Here is a 23333-nt window from a genome sequence, read left to right as displayed (position 1 = left end):
TCGGTGGACGTCTGGACTACGACGTGGTCGGGAGTGCCCAGTTCATGCACTTCCACCAGAAGGTAGTTGGGCCTCTGCTCGTCCTCGGTGCTGGAGAAGCGGGACGTGCTGGTGGAGTGCTTCTTGCACACCGCGTGAATTTCGTCGGTGTGCACGGTGTGGGGCCTTGGGCGGAGGCCTCTTTCCACAGACTCTGGGCGGCTCATCGCAGGAACAGCACCAGTGCCGCCGGCGCCATCGCCTTGGCTCGCAGTGCCTTCCCACCACGGCCGGCCCGGCAGCAAGGGCTGACTCCTTTTCCCATCTTTGTGGCGTCCGCAATCGCGCGAGGAGCCATTTTAATCCGATTGAAAGCACTGATTCCTCCTTCACTTCCAGTCTTTCTAGCCAGACGCAGAACATACCACAGGGTGGCTGAGCCCACTGCTGTCATCCCCAAGGCAGAGAGGGCATTTCCAAGAAGCCCCTAAGCCTATAGGAAACTGGGATCCTGACCTTGCCTTCGATATTCAGCTCATCTTCAGCTGCTGGAAGCTTCTCTCAAATATATCAGTATTTGAAACCTGCATTCGTGCATCAAGGCCAGGCGAGGCCACCCAAACACCACGGCTCCGGGGTGCAGATAGACTTCCACCACATCACTGTGGGGCACCACCTGGACCTTCTGTACTTGGCTCCTGGCCAGCATCTCGTGGACAAAGTTGGTCCAGGAAATGGTACCCCTGCTAGTGCTGGGCGAGACCAGCCAGCTCATGAGGACAGTGATGACACACAAGGTGAGTAGATGCTCCCAGTACAGCTGGTCCTTCCTTTCCTTGAGCCTTCTCTCCTCCTCATTATCTTCCAGGGTCCTCTCCTTGGATTTATCATTGTCCTTAGTCCTCTGCTTCCTACTTGAGGTGTTAAAATGGTAGGTGCCGCCTAGAAGTTTCCGCCTAGAAGTCTGACTGGATTATGGACTATACGTGCTTTTTCAACAACAGTCCACTGATCCCTTAAAAGGCAGGGGTTAGCAGTTGGCAATTGCAAGCTCTGTAGCCTCGGCCCCCAGCCTAGGCAAGACCGGCCTGAGGCCTGTGGACAAAATTTAGCCCCTTCCTCCCGCTCGGGTGAAGAGACCCGTGTTCCAGCCTGAGCCTGGGGCCCTGAAGACACCTAGAATACAGCCCAGACCCTAGTGGAAGGACATTTTTTCTTTCCTAGTTGAAGTGCTTTTTATTTTTAGAGCAACCAAAAACATTTACTATAAAACCTGTTTTAAAAATGAAAATAGTAGAAGTGAAAAGCTCAACATGATTCACTAGATTATGACAATCCAGTTAGGAGCTGCAAGAATAAATAATCCTTGTTCTTGAAAAAAGGTCAAAAGAAATGACCTAATCTTAAAATCAAACACAGAAGCAAAAGGTGAAAACGAGCGAGAGAGAGGGAGAGAGAAAAATAACCTACATCCATGACCTTTGTGATAATATCAGTCTAACATATGCGTCTCTCAAATGTAGAATGAGAGGACTGAAAAAAAGGGTCAGAAACACAATGGAAAAATTAACACCAATAATTCTTAGAATTTGGTGAAAAGAATAAATTTATAGATCAAAGAAGATCAGTGAACTGCCAGAAGGATAAGTAAAAAGAAAACCATGTAGTTAAAGTACAGCAAACCAGAGGCTAAGGGAAAAATATTGAGATCACTACAGAAAAAGGACATATTGTACGTAGAGGAATAATGATGTGAAGAACAGTCTCATTAAAAAGGGGGGGGGGCAGGGAAACAGAGAAAGACCAGGATGCATTCTTAGAAAATGAAAGCCTAAGGAAGACACATTCAGATGTACAAAAGTTGAGAAACTTAAATTATAACATAACTACATAATGAAGATAGTGTGTTATTGGATGAGAACAGAAGAAAATAAATCAATAGAGAATGAAGAATCCAGGAATAGACAAACACTTATAAATTAATTTAATTAAAAAATTGTTTTCCCCATTTTCTTATTTTTTTTAACATCTTTATTGGAGTATGATTGCTTTACAATGTTTTGTTAGTTTCTGCTACATAACAAAGTGAATCAGCTATACGTATACATATATCCCCATATCTCCTCCCTCTTGCGTCTCCCTCCCACCCTCCCTATCTGACCCCTCTAGGTGGTCACAAAGCACTGAGCTGATCTCCCTGTGCTATGCAGCTCCTTCCCACTAGCTATCTGTTTTACATTTGGTAGTGTATATATGTCAGTGCTACTCTCTCACTTCGTCCCAGCTTACCTTTCCCCCTCCCTGTGTCCTCAGGTCCATTCTCTACGTCTGCATCTTTATTCCTGTCCTGTCCCTAGGTTCATCAGAACCTTTTTTTTTTTTTTAAGATTCTATGTATATGCGTTAGCATACAGTATTTGTTTTTCTCTTTCTGACTTACTTCACTCTGTATGACAGACTCTAGGTCCATCCACCTCACTACAAATAACTCAATTTTGTTTCTTTTTATGGCTGAGTAATATTCCATTGTATATATGTGCCACATCTTCTTTATCCATTCATGTGTCAGTGGACACTTAGGTTGCTTCCATGTCCTGGCTATTGTAAATAGAGCTGCAGTGAACATTGTGGTACATGTGTCTTTTTGACTTATGGTTTTCTCAGGGTATATGCCCAGTAGTGGGATTGCTGGGTCATATGGTAGTTCTATTTTTAGTTTTTTAAGGAACCTCCATACTGTTCTCCATAGTGGCTGTATCAGTTTACATTCCCACCAACAGTGCAAAAGGGTTCCCTTTTCTCCACACCCTCGCCAGCATTTATTGTTTGTAGATTTTTTGATGATGGCCATTCTGACTGGTGTGAGGGGATACCTCATTGTAGTTTTGATTTGCAATTCTCTAATGATTAGTGATGTTGAGCATCCTTTCATGTGTTTGTTGGCAATCTGTATATCATCTTTCGAGAAATGTCTATTTAGGTCTTCTGCCCATTTTTGGATTGGGTTGTTTGTTTTATGATACTGAGCTGCATGAGCTGCTTGTATATTTTGGAGATTAATCCTTTGTCAGTTGCTTCATTTACAAATATTTTCTCCCATTCTGAGGGTTGTCTTTTTATCTTGTTTCCTTTGCTGTGCAAAAGCTTTTAAGTTTCATTAGGTCCCATTTATTTATTTTTGTTTTTATTTCCATTTCTCTAGGAGGTGGTTCAAAAAGGATCTTGCTGTGATTTATGTCATAGAGTGTTCTGCCTATGTTCTCCTCTAAGAGTTTTATACTGTCTGGCCTTACATTTAGGTCTTTAATCCATATTGGCTTTATATTTGTGTATGGTGTTAGGGAGTGTTCTAATTTCATTCTTTTATGTGTAGCTGTCCAGTTTTCCCAGCACCACTTATTGAAGAGGCTGTCTTTTCTCCATTGTATATTCTTGCCTCTTTTATCAAAGATAAGGTGACCATATGTACGTGGGTTTATCTCTGGGCTTTCTATCCTGTTCCATTGTTCTATATTTCTGTTTTTGTGCCAATACCATAGTGTCTTGATTATTGTAGCTTTGTAGTATAGTCTAAAGTTAGGGAGCCTGATTCCTCCAGCTCCGTTTTTCTTTCTAAAGATTGCTTTTGCTATCCAGGGTCTTTTGTGTTTCCATACAAAATTATTTTAATTTTTGACTAAGGTGCCAAAGCATTTCAGTGGGGAGGTAAATTCTTTTAAGCAAATGATCCTGCAACAACTGGATACACATAGGGAATAAATAAACCTTAATCCCACCTAATAGCATATAAAAACATTCATTTGAGATGGAGCAAAACTGAAATGCAACAGTTAAAACCCTAAAAGTTTAGAAAAAACAGTAGTGCATTCTTTATGCACCCTGAGGTAGACAAAGCTTTCTTAGAACATAGAAAGGAATAATAAGAAAGAGAAAACATGATAAATTTGACTTCATTAAAATCAGACTTTATCCAAATAGGAAACTTAATAAAATACACAAGCAAAATTTATAGTTGACAAAAGCCCTGTATAAAAAATATGTAAAGTACTCTCAAGACTCAACAATAAAAAGACAATCTAAAACAATGGGTAAAAAACTTGGATACTTCACAAAGAAAGATGTACAGCTGTGCAATAAACATGAGAAAAAAGTTCAACATTATTCATAAGGAAAACTTTAATTGAAGTCACATTTATAGATATTCACGAGAATGGCTAAAATTTAAAAGCCTTTTAACACCAAATGTTGCTCAGGATTCAGAACAACTAGTTCTCTCATACATGCTGATGAGAATGTAAATAATGCACCTTCTGTTAAACAAAGAAAGTTTGGTTGCTTATTATGAAGGTATATATCTGTCTCTGAAATTCTACCCTAGATATTTACCCAAGGTCAATGAAATTCCATGTCTACAAATAGTCTGTTGCAAGAATATCCAGAGATGCTTTATACAAGAGTCAGAAACGAGAAGTGGCCCTGCTGTCTGTTCATAGGAAAATGCATGAATATTTTGTGGTAAAGTCATATAAAAAAATACTACTCATCAGTAAAAATAAACAAACTACTAATACATATAAAAATAGATGCTTCTCACAAAAAATGTTGGCAAATGAACCCAATTCAAAAAAGTATATGCTGTATGATTCCATTTGTAATATATTCTAAAACAGGCAAAACCAATCCATGATGGAAAAAAAAAATTATAACATTGTTTACCCCTTTGGAGGGTGAAGGTATTGATGAAAAACAGCCACATGTTAACTTTCTGAGGCGATGGAAATGTTCTGTCTTCGCAGTATATGCATTTGTCAAAGCTCATTAAATTATACATTTGAGCTTTGCTCATTTCACTCTAATTAAATTTTATTTCAAAGAAATAAAAAAGAAAGGTAAACAGATACTGAAGTCTAGTTAGTAGGTTTCCTTTTTATTTGTTGTTTAGTGGTATAAGTTACCAATTTTGAAACTATCTTCTGTTTGCTAAGTTTGAGCAAATGTGTAATGAGGACCAGATTTCTCCCTTTTTGGAAAGGAGTTAAAAATATTAAAAAGAAAAAAATATCTAGAAGGTTTACTGATGTGTTGGATAAAATTAGAGACACCGATAAGAGCTCTTCAGTTCAGTAGATAGATACAGAGATATGCGTATTTTCGACTTCTGTTCACTGGTAAGGCGTAGAAGGTATGAATATACCTGGTGCCCAGTTTTGTTTTCTAAGAACTATTGTCCATATAAAGGGAAAAAGGAGTGTAGCCAATAATAGGGCTGAGCCAGAAAAAGTGAGATGCATGCTTGGGCCATCCTGTAGTGCCAGACATTAAAGAAGTGCTCCAAGAATCATGGAGATATGTGAGGAGAGAGCCACATACATTCAGAGACAGGGAGAAAGAGAGAATTTTAAAGTAAAAAAGGAAAACTGTCCACAACTGGTGAGTGTGAGAAGAGCATGAAGCAACTTATCTGTAAATTTGAAATTAAAACAAGGTGAAATGTAATAAAATATATTCCATTAGATGTCTTAAAAAGGATTGAAAGCCACTAGTCTCTTCAGTGTGTCTGAACTCACCCCTGGAATTCTGACTGCATTCTTCTTTTAACAATACTTTCACAATGGATGATGCCTACTATTTCCTACATCCCTGTCCCAACCGGCCCCTCAGAATTCACCTGTTTTCTTCTCCATGAGACTTTTTAGCTCACCATCTTTACACCTGACTGGGTAGACCACTCAGGTGTAATTTATAAATGCTTTTCTTATGTTACTCTTACTTTTTGGTATGTCTCTTGTTTTAAAACTTTTGAAGCCCTAAGAGGCAGAAATACTATTTCTACTGTTGCCAACCCTAACAACTAACTACTTTTCATGAGTCAAGCAGATGCTTAATATTTTCAGTCTGATTGCTTTTCATATGAAAAATCATATACTAGAAAGTTAAGTTTTTTCAGGTTCGGAATTTTTTAAAATCGGAACTCATTTTGTAAATGCAAGTGTGTTTTAACTTGCGACTTACTTTAGTTAAGTTCAAACATCAGTCAGTTCATGAGTTTACATTTGCTACTCTCTCTTGTAGAATACAGCCTCTATTATTCAGTGAAAATGTTTTCATACGTTGACTCTATTTTAATCACATTCATCAAAACTACCCAATTTCCTGGTCCTTGCCAGATATAACATGGTCTTGGTGGGCAGATAACATTATTATATGAAAGCCTTTATCTTTAGTGGGTTCTGTACTGACAAGAGGAGAGAGAATGAGCAGATGCTTGCAAACTCCAGTGGCATCTGCTGAGCCCTGAGCAGCACCCCTGACACAGGAGCAGTCTGCAGAAAACTTACTCGTAAAGCACCCATTTTGTGAATGAAATGGTTTTAGTGGTCTCTGAGGCTATCGCTCTGTCACTCTTTGTCAGTACTAAAATTAATGTGGAAATAAAAGTAAACAAAGCATCTTTCCTTCCTGTTTTTCCAAAAATGTATTGACTTGTTTAAACATCTAACTCTAGTGCAAACAAACATGGTTTTATTATAATTGCATTTAAATCTGGGTGGAAAACAGAAACCTCTCCTCAGATAGCTTTTCCTCTTTAAGATTATGCCTACAGGCTTAAAACTGAGCTCTATTCTACTCTTCAAGGAGAAGATCCAACTTTTAAAATTTTATAGATGTAATTTTCTCCCCTAGACATACTAAATGCCACTTCCTAATATCTGCATATACTAATATTACCTGATAAAACCTGCATTAGTCTGCTCAGGCTAATCTAACAAAATACCACAGACTGTATGGCTTAAACCAGCGGTCCCCAACCGTTTTTGGCACCAGGGACAGGTTTCGTGGGAGACAGTTTTCCACGGGTGGGGCAGGGGAGGGCATGGTTCAGGTGGTAATGCGAGGTAGTTTTTCCACGGATGGGGAGCCATGGGGAGCGGCAGATGAAGCTTCGCTCGCTTGCCGGCCCCTCACCTCCTGCTGTGCAGCCCGGTTCCTAACAGGCCGTGGACCACTACGGGTCCATGGCCCGGGGGTTGGGGACCCCTGGCTTAAACAACAGAAATTTATTTTCTCACCATTCTGGCGGTTAAAAGTCCAAGATCAAAGTTGGTTGGTTTCCACTGAGGGCTGTACAGGAAGGGTCTGTTCCAGGTCTCTCTCCTGGGCTTATAGATGGCCCCTTCTCAGGGTGTCTTCACATGGTTGTTCTTTTGTATGTGCATGTGTTCTGTCTCCCTGAACTCCTTCAGAGCCTCTTTCTCAATAAGAGAAATAAGAGCCTTTTATTTCTCTTAATCGTGACTTCACTTTATTCCCATCACTGCTTAGGCATTGTATGGGACCACCTTCCTCAATTTCTCCTCTTTCACACATTTAATACTTCACCATTTAATGGACTCCTATTATAAGCTTGAAATAGTATTAATTTCTGGAGAGATAATAAATTTACCCTCATAATATATAGTTAGGAGATGACTTCTGATTGCGTTTATAGTTGTGCATCTCAGGTGGTATCGTATAGTGACTGAAAGCAGTGATCAGTGAGCATTTAAGAAAACTGGTTTAGCTTTAGATGTGTTGAATTTGAGGAGACTGGAGTTGCGGAAAGGGAAATTGTACAGAAAGGGAAAACTTGGCAACAAAGTTGCATTTCATCAGCCTACAGGTAGTGGTTGAAGTGATTTAAACCACTGAAGATCTTAAAGGATTTCCCCAGCAGTTCTGAGGAGGAAGACGAGAAAAGGGCTAACGATGGAATCTTGGTCATCAGGCACCGGCCAAAAATACAGCAGAGGCTGCTCCTGACCTTGAGGATTTCCAAAATTCTTAGATTTTTTTTGATATTTCAAAATAAAAATTAATTTCTAGTGTTTGGCCGATTTTAACAGCTTAGAACCTATTTCCCTGTCCTAAAAATCAAACATACACAGGTGAAAGCTGGTGTAGAATAAGTTCGTTCTGATGCCTTGGTATCAAATATACACTCTAAACTTTTGTCACTTTACCTTTTACCTTTATCCTTGTCAAGGCTCCCTTGTAACTGCTGAGTCACAGTGTCCCTTCTCAAGTTTAAATTATCTCCATAAATTTTCCTTTCATCGCCTAATTCAGGACCTTTTATGAAGGCTGCTTTCCTCACATCTCAGAATCCTCCATCACTGACATATTCACCTGGGGATCTAGCTTCTCTCTACAAACTAAATGGAATCTCCACTATTGCTGGTCCCAAAGACAAGTACCCAGACAGTTTTCTTTCTTTTTTTCCCCAGCTTCTTTCAGATATAATTGACATATAATGTTATGCAAGGTATACCGTGTGATGATTTGATATACATGTATATTGCAAAATATCTACCATGATAAGGTTAGTTAACACATCCTTCACCTCACATGAGTACCATTTTGTCATCGTTTTTGTCTTGGTGAGGCCATTACAGCTCTACTCTCATAGCAACTTTCAAGTAGGCAATATCATACTGCTAACTATGGTCATCAGGCTGTACCTTAGATCCCTGGACCTTATTTATCTTATAAGTGAATGGTTGTACCCTTTGACCTGTGTCTCTCTATTTCCCTGACCCCTCAGCCCTGAGCAACCACCGTTCTACGCTGTTTCTGTGTGTTCAGTGTTTTTATGTTTTACATATAAGTGAGGTAATACTGTATTTATTTTTTTTCATAGACAATTTTCTTATAATGGGTCTAAAGGCAAATCACCGGGGAAACAGAACAATCTAAACAATTTAGATATGGGTCGATGGCAAAGAATAGAGTGTTTTTAAGTCAACAGTTCTTGAACTTACATTTCTGCCTGCCATTTGAGATAGTAAAATGAAGGTCATTCTGGCTTTGGATTCTGGCTTCATATTTTTGAGAGTAGGATTCCCACCCTCAAACTTATCTCACTACTCAAGCAAAGTAAAGGGGTCTTGAAAACTTTGCCCACTGTATCCATTATGTCTGAAAAGAAAATTGAAATTAACTCTGATGACACAAATTAGACAGAATGAGGAGGTTCTCTATGTCTCTCTTTCTTTATTAAACAGGAGACTCAAAGAAAATAATTTAATTTTTCTCCTAAGTATTGTCTCAAATCCTACCTTCATATGGTTCAAGATTTATTTTCTTTGGTCAAGTTTTCTTCTCAAGGAAAAGCTGTGGGTGAGGTGAGATATGGGTGTGCAGTGAGGTACAAAAACTAAATATATCTCAAATAGACCTTTGAAGGAGAGATCTTAGTGTGATTAGAGGAAGAGCAATTCTTCAAAGTTTTATGATACTCTTTCCTAGTTAGATTACAGTATGTATGAAGAAAAAGTGATTGGACATTTCTTCAGATAAAAATAGTTACTTTAACTATTGAAAACCTGATTACAGTTAACTAGCAACTGGTTATTCTTCTCCATGTTATACAAATTCTAACCCTAAACCAGTCAGTCTCAAATTTTTCATACCTATCCGTGAGATATCACTGATCCCAAGAAACCTAGGTGTGTGCACACCCACACGTACAACAACTACGTGGATAAGAATAAGCAAACAAGAACCTCGAAGCCTGTATGTACTGGATCAGTAGTAAAACCTCTCCATATAGTTTTTATCTTTTTTTTTTTTTTTTAAGGCTGGATCGACTTCATTTTTCACACCAAAATAAAGCCAGATGAATTAAAGATTTACATATAAATAGTGAGATAAACTTCATATATTTCTGTATTGTTTCAATTCTTTTAGCAAGCACACTTCAAAAAATGTTTGAATATGGTAAAATATACATAACATAAAATTTACATTTTAACTGTTTTTAAGTGTACATTTCAGTGGTGTTAGTACATTCACCTTGTTGTGCAACTATCACCACCATCCATTTTTCCAGAATTTTTTATATTCCCAAATTGAAACTCTGTACCCATCAAACAGCCACCCATTCTACTCTCCCCCAATTCTACTTTCTGTTTCTATAAATTTGACTACTCTAGGTAATTCATATAAGTAGAATCATACAGTATTTGTACTTCTGTGGCTTATTTCATTTAGTATTAATGTCTTCACGGTCCATCCATGTTGTAGCATGTGTCAGAATTTCCTTCCTTTTTAAGGCTGAATAATATTCGATTGTAGTTTATTTATCCATTCATCTACTGATGGACATTTGGGTTGTTTCCACCTTTTGGCCATTGTGAATAATGCTGCTATGAACATAGGTAGACAAGTGAGAAGAGACACCAGAGAGCTCTCCCCCCCAACCTCACCCTACCCCATCCCTGTCTGTAATTCAGGAACAGAGCTCTCACCAGAAACCAAATTGTCCAGAAACTTGATCTTTGACTTCTAACGTTCAAGAACTGTGAGAAAATAAATTTCTGTCATTTAAACCATATGGTTTTGATCTTATTTCCCTCATTATTCTATGATGAAATTTTGTATAAATTTTCATTAGAATTAGTTTTTTGTGGAGTCTTTAAAAAGGAGTAATTATGGTTAAATGCTCCTTTAATTAATAATATCTGAAAGCATTTAAAGCACTGTTCACTTATCTGTTTCTCAACAAGACAAAACAAAGCCTAATAACTCTGCTGCTGTAAAAATTAGTTTCTTAGGTGTAAATGATACAGGGGCAGTTCTTCTTGATGATTGTATTTGTGTCATTCTTTAGCCTTATTCATACTTTATTTTATCTTGAACTAGCTTCTAAAATCTACCATTGAAAACAGCGTGAAAGCTCCTGAATTAAGTTCTCTAGGGCGGCCTGCTCACTTTCTCCTGAGGGAAATGAAGTATGCCTGTGGCTGTTAAAGGATGATGCTCTTTACTTATTTTTAACGAATGTATTTCCTGGTGTAGATGGGAGAACTCAGTCCTTTCAGAAATTGGCTGAACAAATTAAATCAGAATTTTGTTCTTCCCACCTCCTTGATTTCCCCGATCCTTCTCAACATCTTAATGAATGTTGTCCTTTGAGCCATAATTCATCTGCTACAGAACATGCAGGTTCAAGTGAGGGTAGTAATTTCCTAAGGGGACTTGACTGTCAGAGAAATTCCAACAAAAAAACTAATTTTAAACTTAATGTTTCTTATAAATCACACCTAAGAAAAACAAGGGGAGTTTTCCCTTTGAATGCTATCGAAACCAAATGAAACTAAAGTAGAAGAAATTTAATGGTTGGAAAGCATGGGTTGGGACTCAGAAGAAAACATCTTGTGTTTATTTTGTTCTATTCTGTGGTAATTTATGAAGTCTTTAGTTTTCACCCCCTTAATATGTAACATCAATAATTTTTATCAGGTGAACATTAAGAGATGCTCTCCTCTTTAGTGTGCTACCAATAGGTGGGCTAATGTTTAACCAGCAAAAGAAAAAAAAAAATCCAGAAAGTCCTCTCAGTTATTTCAAGATGAAATAAAATGAATCAGGCATTTTTTTGATGAAAGATCGTAATTATTTTTATAACCTGAAATGGGAAATTCTGACCATTGATGAAGCCAAAGAGAAGACAGGACCCTCCTCCAGAAACACATGTGTAATTAAATTGCTTAGGATCAGTACTCCATCTCCTTTCCCCGCCTTCAGACATTCCTTTCTTAGATCTTTTATCAAATATCTTTACTACAAGGAAAAAATGAGGCTGGACAAATGAGTATACTGTCAGTCGTTCATAATTTTTCTACTCTAGTAAAACTTTCTTTCAAAAGATCAGCTGAAGGATAGCACATCACCTGTAGTCTATGTAGCATTAGAATCATGATATAGTAAAAAACCTCCAGAATTTATGCACAGCTAGTATAAACCTCATTCTTGTTTTAATTAAAAACATCATACACTGATATTTGGTATTTTCACATGTAGAGATGCAAATTAGATGGTTCCAGCCATTAGAAAAAATTTGATATTTGTTGCAATGATTAAGTGTTACATTGAAATACATTAAAATAAACATGTTGTATATTACTGTTCATTGCTATATTCACATGTTTATGCTTAAACATATATGGGAAGCTGTACCCATAGATAGAGACTCTGTTTCTGAGGACAAACAGACTCAGATTTCCATTTATTAGTTATATGCTTCTGGGGATGTTGCTTGGTCTTTCTAAAACTTATTTCCCACTATGCAAAATTTGGGCAATTCCAAAGGACATTTCACATGATTGCCCTGAGGACTACATAAAATTTTGTGTGTGTGTATACACACATATATATGTAATTAAAATTCTTGTATCTTTTTTAGCCCCCTTCACCTGTTATGGACACGCCCCCCCTACCCCCTGCCTCTGGCAACTAATAATCTGTTGACAGATGACAATGATAGGCGCATAGATGATTCTAGGTATAGGTTTCCACCATAGCTGTTTTTGAACTTTCGCAGTTTTTAGTATTGTAAAGGATTACAGAAGACAGTCTTCACAGGGAACTTCTAAAGTTGGATACTACTAATAATCCCTTCTCTCCATCATACTTATTAACATTAATGTGATTTTTAAAATGTTTTCACTCCTCAGTGCAAAGCCTTATTTGACGCTCAGGTGTAAATCCTAATTAGTTTAAACTCATTGTGGTAATATGGTAATAAGGCATATATGCACAACAGCATCAGTCTGGCAATGATGCAGAGAGCAAGTCCTCTGGTAAATTCTAGGAAAATTTTCCTCATTCTCAAAAAAGTGAATCTCTTCCTCCTGCAAACATTGTCATATTTGAATGTAGCATCGGGAAATGGCAAAGTCATCTTAGAAACATGAGGAGAGCTCACTTGAGAAAAACTAAGGGCATGATCATGAAATCAAGTGCAAAGATTAAAATAACCAACTCTGGAATAATTCTACCTTTGTACATTTTACTATGAGAGATGTTTTTGGCCTTAAATTTTAATTATTTTGAGTGGAATTTATCTTATTTTGAGTAGAAAGTAATTTCACCCATCGATTATTGATACAGTTAGCTGAGGAGAAGTGGGGGAAAAAAACCTCAGTATTTGAGGTTTGGAGGCTGATAATTTCATTTATCTGGTGTAAAACATTTTTAAACAATTGTTGTATATGGCTCAAAACAGAGTCTGTGTAATCATCAGGCCATAGCATTAGGGAAAGTGGAAAGTCAAATTCAAGATGTTGGTGTTTGTTGGCCAGTGCCTGCCAAGCACGTATATGCTTCTTTTTTTTTTTTTTTTTTTTTTTGGTAAAAGTAAACAATATTTCAGACCAAAATAATTTTCCAATCTTTGGTAAATAAAATATTTTATATATTAACTATGTATTTATGATTTTCATTATCTTGACTAAATTTACTATCATAAAATGCTCTGATAATTTTGTGGTCAAACATCTTCCACTCAGGGTGTATATATATATTTTTTACTCTTAAAAATAGCTGTAGACTTTTGTTTGTAGCGATTAGGTAAAGTACGCATCCTCATACTAAAAACAACTGAAGAGTGGTGGTTAAAATATGTTTAACTTAATCAACCAGTTGGAAAGGAGGTATAGAATATTCAGAAGCTAAAAACTAATTGAAAAGGGGATCTAGAGAGGTCAGCAGAGCATTGAAACTTTCTTTTGCCTTGAAAATATTTGATAAACCTTATTAACTTTCAGTCCACTGTGGATAAAGCCCACAGCCTACTCAAATGTGTGGAAGCTCATAAGAGACCCTTTGCCCCATTAAACTGGGATCCAAGAAGACTTAATCCTTACTGTAGCAGTTAGCTGTAACTGCCCAACCTCATTTTGAAAGTACACACAGTTCATGACTTCAAGGAGAACTGCTTGTATAAACCTTGGCGCTCAGGAGGGGAATATTTTTTTTTTCTTTAGATTTCATAACCACAGGTCAACATCACAGCAGGTTTGCATACCAAATTCACACTATCTGGATATCAGGCAATCTCAGGTGTACAATTTGTTGGAGGTGGTATGCCATCCATATAAAATGTCAGAAGCAGGAGCAATTTCTCCCCAGAGTAAACTGCCTTAAACACTGGCCTCAAATTTGTCCTCAAACAAGGCTCAAAGAAATGAGCTTATGGTGTAAACAACCCAATCAAAAACATGGGCAGAAGACCTAAATAAACATTTCTCCAAAGAAGACATACAGATTGCCAAAAGGCACATGAAAAGATGCTCAACATCGCTAATTATTAGAGAAGTGCAAATCAAAACTACAACGAGGGATCACCTCACACCAGTCAGAATGGCCATCATCAAAAAGTCTACAAATAATATATGCCGCAGAGGGTGTGGAGAATAGGGAACGCTCCTACACTGTTGGTGGGAATGTAAATTGATTCAGCCACTATGGAGAACTGTTTGGAGGTTCCTTAAAAAACTAAAAATAGAGCTACCATATGACCCAGTAATCCCACTCCTGGGCATATATCTGGAGAAAACCATAATTCAAAAAAATACTTGCACCCCAGTGTTCATTACAGCACTATTTACAATAGCGAGGACATGGAAGCAACCTAAATGTCCATTGACAGAGGAATGGATAAAGAAGATGTGGTACATATACACAATGGAATAGTACTCAGCCATAAAAAAGAATGAAATAATGCCATTTGCAGCAACATGGATAGACCTAGAGATTATCATACTAAGTGAAGTAAGCCAAAGACAAATATCACATGATATCACTTATATGTGGAATCTATAAAAAAATGATACAAATACTCTTGAATACAAAACGGAAATAGACACACAGACATAGAAAACAAACTTATGGTTACCAAAGGGGAAAGTGGGGGGGATAAATTAGGAGTTTGGGATTAACATATACACCGTATTATATATAAAATAGATAACCAACAAGGACCTACTGTATAGCACAGGGAATTATATTCAATAGTTTGTAATAAACTGTAAGGGAAAAGAATCTGAAAAAGAATAGATATGTACATGTATATATATATGATATATATATAAAAAACTGAATCACTTTGCTATACACCAGAAACTAACACAAGATTGTAAGTCAACTGTACTTCAATAAAAAAATTTTTTTAAAGTTGAAAAAAATATCAATGAAACAAAATGCAAATTGAAAAACACAGATAAAAAGATTAAAATGAAAGATAAGGAAAATGCTATTTATAAAAACTTGTGGTATACAGCTAAATGCTACTTAAAGAAAAATGTATATCTTTTATGTATATAATAGGATATATGAAAGTTAGCATATAAACAAAAACAGATTATTGAAATAGAAAAGAAAAATATAATAGAGAATATCAAAATTGCCAAAACAGTGTCTTCATTGACAGTTACCAAAATAGAAAAATATTTGGTGAGGATTAAGAGAAAAAATAAGGGATTTCAAAAGAAAATGAAACAAAATGGTGTTCTGCAAATGTAAATATAAAATAAAGTTATATTTACTAAAATTGATATCAGTAGGGAAACTTGCATTTATTTCCCAATAATTTACTAAAAATGGCCCCCAAAGAAAAACTAATCTTGTAATAATTTATTAAGTTGAATCAATATTCTGATATCTTACAACAAATTAACAGGCCCAGATTTTGTTTCCAGTGAATTCTACCAACTTTATAAGGAGCACCTAGTGTCAAGCTTGCTCAAACTATTTCAGGACCTTTATCTTATTGTATGATAAGTACAGCCTTGACCCAAAGACTGATGAAGACATAACCAAATGGAAAATTTTATGCTAATTTCATTCATGGTTATGAATGTAAAAATCTTAAGTTAGACCTTTGTGGTATGAATCATGAATCTGGAAATAAAATTGGATTCATTTCAGGAATTCAGGGTTTATTTAACCTTATAAAATTAAATAATGTAATTCACTAGCATGTTAGCAGAAAAATAATTCATAATGTTCACCTAGTAGGCACAGAATATATATTTTCATGAAATTTCAATCCATCTGTGATAAAAATTTAATTTAATTTAATTTAATTATAAAAGGGTATTTCCATTGCCTGATAGTCTTATCAGAATAATTAAATTGTTTAATACATTCAAAAATAGTATAAGTTTATTTTTCACTCACTTAACAGTTCAGGGTGGATTCACATTGTTGAACAGCTGTTCCTTAGTGACCTTAGGGGGCAGTTGCTTTATCTCTCATCACGCGCCTTTAAAATAGGATGACCATATAATGTGTTATTCAAAATGGGATATCTTTGACGGTGACTGGGGGAACTACGAATCATTCTTCTAGAATGCCAGGTTTAAGTCATTATTACCCCAGACAAACTGAGGTAGGTGGTCATGCTTCAAAAGGATCCTTCTTTGGTCATAACAATTTCTGTCTTTAGGGTGGGTCATAGAGTGTGAAAGAATATAAATATTTTACCTGAGAAGTTTTAATGGGCAATCTTGAAATTATATGCATCAATTTTAATCAGCTTCATTTGCTGGAACTTGTCACACAGCTTATGGAACTGCAAGGTTGACTAGGAAATTTGGTCAAACTTTTTGCTCATAAAGTAGTAGAGGATAGATTTTCATCAACAGTTAGTGGTCTTTGCTATACATAATATAAGATATCTAAAAAATATGGAGCAAATATTATACTTAATCATGAAATATTACAAGAATGGTAACTCAAGATCAAGAGCAAAGCAAAGATACACAATCTTATTTAATATTGTTTTGGAAATGCTACCCAGAGATAAATGAGGCAAGAGATACAAAGATTGAAAAATTATTCAAAAGTGTTACTATTTTCAGATAATATGATTCTCTTTATAGAAACCCCTAAAATACTATACATAAATTATTAGATGTGCAGAGTTTAACATGGATTCTGGATACAAAATTAACATTAAAAATAACATCCACTCTCCAACAATAAATGTTATTAAAAATCACATAGACGATTTGCCACAGCAGCATTAATAAATGAATATACATAACAAAAGCTGTATAAGACCAGTATGGAAATGTTACAAGCTTTATTAAAATATATTAAATAAGACCTAAGTAAACTGAGATATATACCATGTTATCGATTAGAACACTTTATATTAAGAGGTCAGTTCTCAAGAAGTCCAATAGGTTCAGTACAATACATATTGAAGAAAATCCATAGTAAATAAAATCAAACAAAAATCTGCAAAGACTTTCTCTTGACAATCTGAATCATACACACATACACACACACACACAGAGACACACATATGTAGCAATGCACGGAAGAGCACACACACACAGACACACATGTATCAATACATGGAGGAGCAAAGAGCCCAAAATAATTAAGATACTGTTTACTTTTGGTAAAATATTTCACAGATTTTTTTTTCATAAATTACACATGACTATATTTGTTATAATATTTTTATTATGCTATATATTTTATTTTCTCTTCCCAATATTTTAGAGAAAAAACAAAAATGTTGGCTAGTTTAATACATCAAATATTCACGCCACACTTCTGCATGAGAATTCTGCGAGAGATTTGACCAGGAAACAGTCAAGGATCCAGATTGATAGTATTCACCTGTAGAAAGAAAAAATGCAAATAGATTTCTCTGTTTCACAGATCTTTATCTTCAACTCATGTTGTTCTCTTGAGTTACAAACTTGTATATCAGGCTCACTCACATCTCCACGTAGAAGTTGCCTGGACACTTAAATTTGTTTTAAACTGACCACATTATGTGTACATCTCTTCACTCCTCATCACACAAGATCTAATTCAACCAGCTGTCAAAGTAGACACTTGGATATCACGCTGGAATCTTTCTTTTCCTTCTCCGCTTCTACTGTGTCTCCTACTGTATAAATATCAATCACTGCCAGAGGGAGGAACACTCCCAAACTCATTCTCCGAGGCCACCATCACCCTGATCCCAAAACCAGACAAAGATGTCTTTAAAAAAGAAAATTACAGGCCAGTATCACTGATGAACATAGATGCGAACATCCTCAACAAAATACTAGCAAACAGAATCCAACAGCGCATTAAAAGGATCATACACCATGATCAAGTGGGGTTTATCCCAGGAATGCAAGGATTCTTCAATATATGCAAATCAATCAATGTGATACACCATGTTAACAAATTGAAGGAAAAAAACCATATGATCATCTCAATAGATGCAGAAAAAGCTTTTGGCAAAATTCAGCACCCATTTATTATAAAAACCCTCCAGAAAGTGGACATAGAAGGAACCTATCTAAACATAGTAAAAGCCATATATGACAAACCCACAGCCAACATCATTCTCAATGGTGAAAAACTGAAACCATTTCCTCTAAGATCAGGAACAAGACAAGGGTTCCCACTCTCACCACTGTTATTCAACATAGTTTTGGAAGTTTTAGCCACGGCAATCAGAGAAGAAAAAGAAATAAAAGGAATCCAAATTGGAAAAGAAGAAGTAAAACTGTCACTGTTTGCAGATAACATGATACTATACATAGAGAATCCTAAAAATGCCACCAGAAAACTGCTAGAGCTAATCAATGAATTTGGTAAAGTAGCAGGATACAAAATTAATGCACAGAGATCTCTTGCATTCCTATACACTAGCAATGAAAAATCAGAAAGAGAAATTAAGGAAACACTCCCATTTACCACTGCAACAAAAAGAATGAAATTCCTAGGAATAAACCTACCTAAGGAGACAAAAGACCTGTATGCAGAAAACTATAAGACACTGATGAAAGAAATCAGAGACGATACAAACAGATGGTGAGATATACCATGTTCTTGGCTTGGAAGAATCAACATTATGAAAATGACTATACTCCCAAAAGCAATCTACAGATTTGATGCAATCCCTATCAAATTACCAATGACGTTTTTCACAGAACTAGAACAAAAAATTTCACAATTTATATGGAAACACAAAAGACCCCAAAGAATAGCCAAAGCAATCTTGAGAAAGAAAAACGGAGCTGGAGGAATCAGGCTCCCTGATTTCAGACTATACTACAAAGCTACAGTATTCAAGACAGTATGGTATTGGCACAAAAACAGAAATATAGATCAATGGAACAGGATAGAAAGCCCAGAGATAAACCCACACACATATCGTCACCTTATCTTCAACAAAGAATATACAATGGAGAAAAGACAGCCTCTTCAATAAGTGGTGCCAGGAAAACTGGACAGCTATATATAAAAGAATGAAATTAGAACACTTCCCTAACACCATACAAAAAAATAAGCTCAAAATGGATTAAAGACCTAAACGTAAGGCCAGACAGTATAAAACTCTTAGAGGAAAACATAGGCAGAACACTCTATGATATAAATCATAGCAAGATCCTTTTTTGACCCACCTCCTAGAGTAATGGAAATAAAAACAAAAATAAACAAATGGGACCTAATGAAACTTAAAAGCTTTTGCACAGCAAAGGAAACCATAAACAAGATGGAAAGACAACCCTCAGAATGGGAAAAATATTTGCAAATGAAGCAATTGACAAAGGATTAATCTCCAAAATATACAAACAGCTCATGCAGCTCAGTATCAAAAAAACAAACCCCAATCCAAAATTGGATGGAAGTGCTGAATAGACATTTCTCCAAAGAAGACATACAGATGGCCAACAAGCACATGAAAAGATGTTCAACATCACTAATCATTAGAGAAATGCAAATCAAAAGCACAATGTGGTATCACCTCACACCAGTCAGAATGGCCATCATCAAAAAATCTAGAAACAGTAAATGCTGGAGAGGGTGTGGAGAAAAGGGAACCCTCTTGCACTGTTGTTGGGAATGTAAATTGATAACAGCCACTATGGAGAACAGTATGGAGGTTCCTTAGAAAACTAAAAGTAGAACTGCCATATGACCCAGCAATTCCACTACTGGGCATGTACCCTGAGAAAACCATACTTCAAAAAGATACATGTACCACAGTATTCATCGCAGCACTATTTACAATAGCTAGGATATGAAAGCAACCTAAATGTCCATCGACAGATGAATGGATAAAGAAGATGTGACACATATATACAATGGAATATTAGCCATAAAAAGGATGAAATTGAGTTATTTGTAATGAGGTGAATAGACCTAGAGTCTGTCATACAGACTGATGTTAAGTCAGAAAGAGAAAAACAAATACTGTATGCTAGTGTACATATATGGAATCTAAAAAAACGGTACTATGAACCTAGTGGCAGGGCTGGAATAAAGAGACAGACGTAGAGAACAGACTTGAGGACATGGCGGGGGGGAAGGGTAAGCTGGGATGAAGTGAGAGAGTAGCACTGACATATATACACTACCAAATGTAAAATGGATGGCTAGTGGGAAGCAGCTGCATAGCACAGGGAGATCAGCTCGGTGCTTTGTGACCACCCAGAGGGGTGGGATAGGGAGGGTTGGAGGGAGATGCAAGAGGGAGGGCATATGGGCGTATATGTATACATATAGCTGATTCACTTTGTTGTACAGCAGAAACTAACACGACATTGTAAAGCAATTATACTCCAATAGGGATTAAAGAAAAAAAGAGTAATATATATCTTAGCCAACAACAACAAAGTAATCACTGCCAGAAAATAGATTTGACAGTAAAATATTTTGTCATTCTTTCTGCCAGTTTTAAATCCCCATGCACTGGTTCAGGCTATTATCATTTCATGATGATTACTGAGACCCAGATTTGTCTAGAGGTATGTCCCATTAATCTGTGCTTCTCACTGTGTATAGAGTACAGTTTCTAAATCAGAATTGATGAGATCACTCCCCTTCTTTCAATTTTCTAATGCTTCAGGTGTTTTTAGGAAATATATAAATCCAATTATATAGACAGGTTAGGGTAGATTAGGCTGTAGAATCAAATAAATTCCCCAAAGTATACAGTGGCTTGGTGACAGACTGTGTTAAATTTCTGCTTATGAATCAGCCACATGGATGTTACTAGTCTTTTAGATAGATCCCTGCTGTATACTGATTCAGGCACCCATGTTTTTCCTGTCTTCTAGCTCTTTATAATCTGGTTCAAGCCATCAGAAAAAAAACATCATGAATAACATAATAAGGCACTGCTGCTTTCTAAAAGCCTAGAAATGAGACTCATTTTCTGTTGTCTGGAAATTAGTTCCATGGTAACGTCTAGCTGAAAAGGAGCCTGAAAAATGAAGTCAGGCTGCGTGCTCAGGAGAAAGAGAAGAACATGGATTTTGGTAACCAATTGGCTTTGAGGATTTTATGATCTGGTCCTCTGGTCTGCTTGCCTTACAGTGTCTCTTGCCATTTCTGGCTCCCTCTAAATCTCTTCTCTAACCGTGATGAATTACTGCAATCCCGTACATTCTCTTTCCCCAAGACTTGTTTTATGTATTGGCATTTTCTTTTTCTTTCCTTCTTTTTTTTGATTTTTTACTTTATATTGGAGCATAGTTTATTAACAATGATGTGTTAGTTTCAGGTGTACAGCAAAGTGATTCAGTTATACATATACATACATGTATCTATTCTTTTTTAAGTTCTTTTCCCATTTAGGTTATTATAGAATATTGAGCAGCGTTCCCTGTAGCATTTTCTGATTGAATTTAACTTTCCACCACAGGCCCATTGTTAGGAGCTGAGTTGTGTCTCCAAAAATCTTACTTTGAAGTCCCAAATCCAGTACCTCAGAATATAACCAGACTTGGAGATAAGCTATTTAAAGAGGTGATTAAGTTACAATGAGGCTCTTAAGAGTGGTGCCTAATCCAGTATGACTAGTGTTCTTACAAGATGAGGAAGAGATACTTGGGAGGCCTGCATATAGAAAGACCATGTGGTGACACACTCAGAAGGCAGCCGAGGAGAAGGTCTGAGAAGAAACCAAACTGTAGCTTTAGCTAACACCTCTGTCACTTCTGTGACTTTCTTCATGGGCTGACAGAGATGTGATATATGAGTGTATGGGCCAGCCTAAATCAAGTGGGGGTTGAGGCAGGAACAATGGAAAGAAAGTAAGAAAACAATGTGAAATTCAGACATCTAAATCCCTTGCAACCGATTTCATGATAGGAAGAGGACTGTATCTCAAGATAGCCAGATCATAATGTAACGTGATGGATAAACACTGATGAATAAAAGCTAATTATTTCTACAAACTTTGAACATATACATGGTTAGCTGATACCTTCGCACGTTACCCAATACTGATGCATGGTTTTTGCAAACTGCAACTGCAGTCTTGGGGAGTGGGACCCTAAGAGCCCTGCGCTAGGCCTTGAAATAGCATAGTTGTATTTTGCCTGAGCAGGTATAAATTATAAGATAGACACAGATTTACTAGCACTGGTAATTTAAATGTTGTAGCCATTAATGTTATTTAAGAGGCTTGGTGAATAATAGCTAACCCATTTGTACCTCTTGTCACCAGACTTCTCAATCTGTTGAGTAAACAAGATCATTGAAATTTTGGTTGTGAATATTTCTGTGCTACTATATTCTGTGGCTTAGAACACAGATAATTTTTTTCCTGCCTGCTCTCTTAAGCAGATAAATGCATGATCTCAAAAGTTATTAGCATATCAGAGTAATTGACTGTAATAAAAAATGAAAAATCCTAATAACGTTCCTATATGTCATTCCCATAGACCTCAATTATTCAGAAGTTTCGTAATGCTGCTGCTGCCTAGCAGAGTGTAACCCATTAAATATGCAACTGGGCTAAAATATAAAAGTTTCTCATATGTTCATAGGATGAAATCATGGTGGTGTTTTAAAATTTAATGTTGCTTAACCTGCAACACAATGAATTCCTCTGCCCAGATATAAAGTTTATGGTGTGAAAGTAGAAATTAATCCATTGTGTTTTGTAAAACTGGTCACACCAAATTTTTATTTTTCTTTCTTTGTTCAACTTGTGATTTCTGCTCTAAATATGCAGTTTGCTCTAACAAAGTTTTAAAGTTTGAAAAGAAGAATGGGCATCTAATAAATTATTGTGTATGTTATTCTTATCACAGGTGAATAAGATCAAGAAAAATAAAATAGGGAGAAATTAAGTTGTTATATATTTCAAACTTTCATCTATCTATCTGTCTATTGAAGAGCAAAGAACCAAGAGTAACCCAGACACATTTAAAAAAGAATAGAAAAAAATTAAAGTACTTCAAAGGTAATTTCTTCATAAGCTTTATGAAAAATAAACATGTTAGTTATTACATGTTAGGTAACATTCAACAAATTTATTATCTAACGAATATGTTAGGTAACATGCTTTTTTTATCATTTTAAAATAAGCCACATTTTTGTTATATATGCTTAATATTTTATAAAATAAAGTATAGGCAATTTTATTTATATACATGAGGAAATATGCAAGTCTACTCTGTGTAGTAATCAAAATCTGTAAGTTAAAAATTGTAGAAAAATATAATGATATATGTCCATGGGACTTTAACAAGACTATAGATAATTTGTATTCTAAATAT

The 23333-nt window shown here is 36.2% G+C and overlaps 1 pseudogene; it reads right to left on the bottom strand.

The window, feature by feature from the left end:
• Window positions 1-202: 202 nt before the first annotated feature.
• On the bottom strand, window positions 203-6855 carry LOC137758807 (mitochondrial inner membrane m-AAA protease component paraplegin pseudogene; annotated as a pseudogene).
• Window positions 6856-23333: the final 16478 nt, after the last annotated feature.

Source organism: Eschrichtius robustus, chromosome 2 (assembly GCF_028021215.1).
Source record: "Eschrichtius robustus isolate mEscRob2 chromosome 2, mEscRob2.pri, whole genome shotgun sequence".
In the NCBI taxonomy this organism is placed as follows: domain Eukaryota; kingdom Metazoa; phylum Chordata; class Mammalia; order Artiodactyla; family Eschrichtiidae; genus Eschrichtius; species Eschrichtius robustus.
Note: the sequence above shows the minus strand (reverse complement) of the source record. Positions and strands in the feature narration are given on the sequence as shown.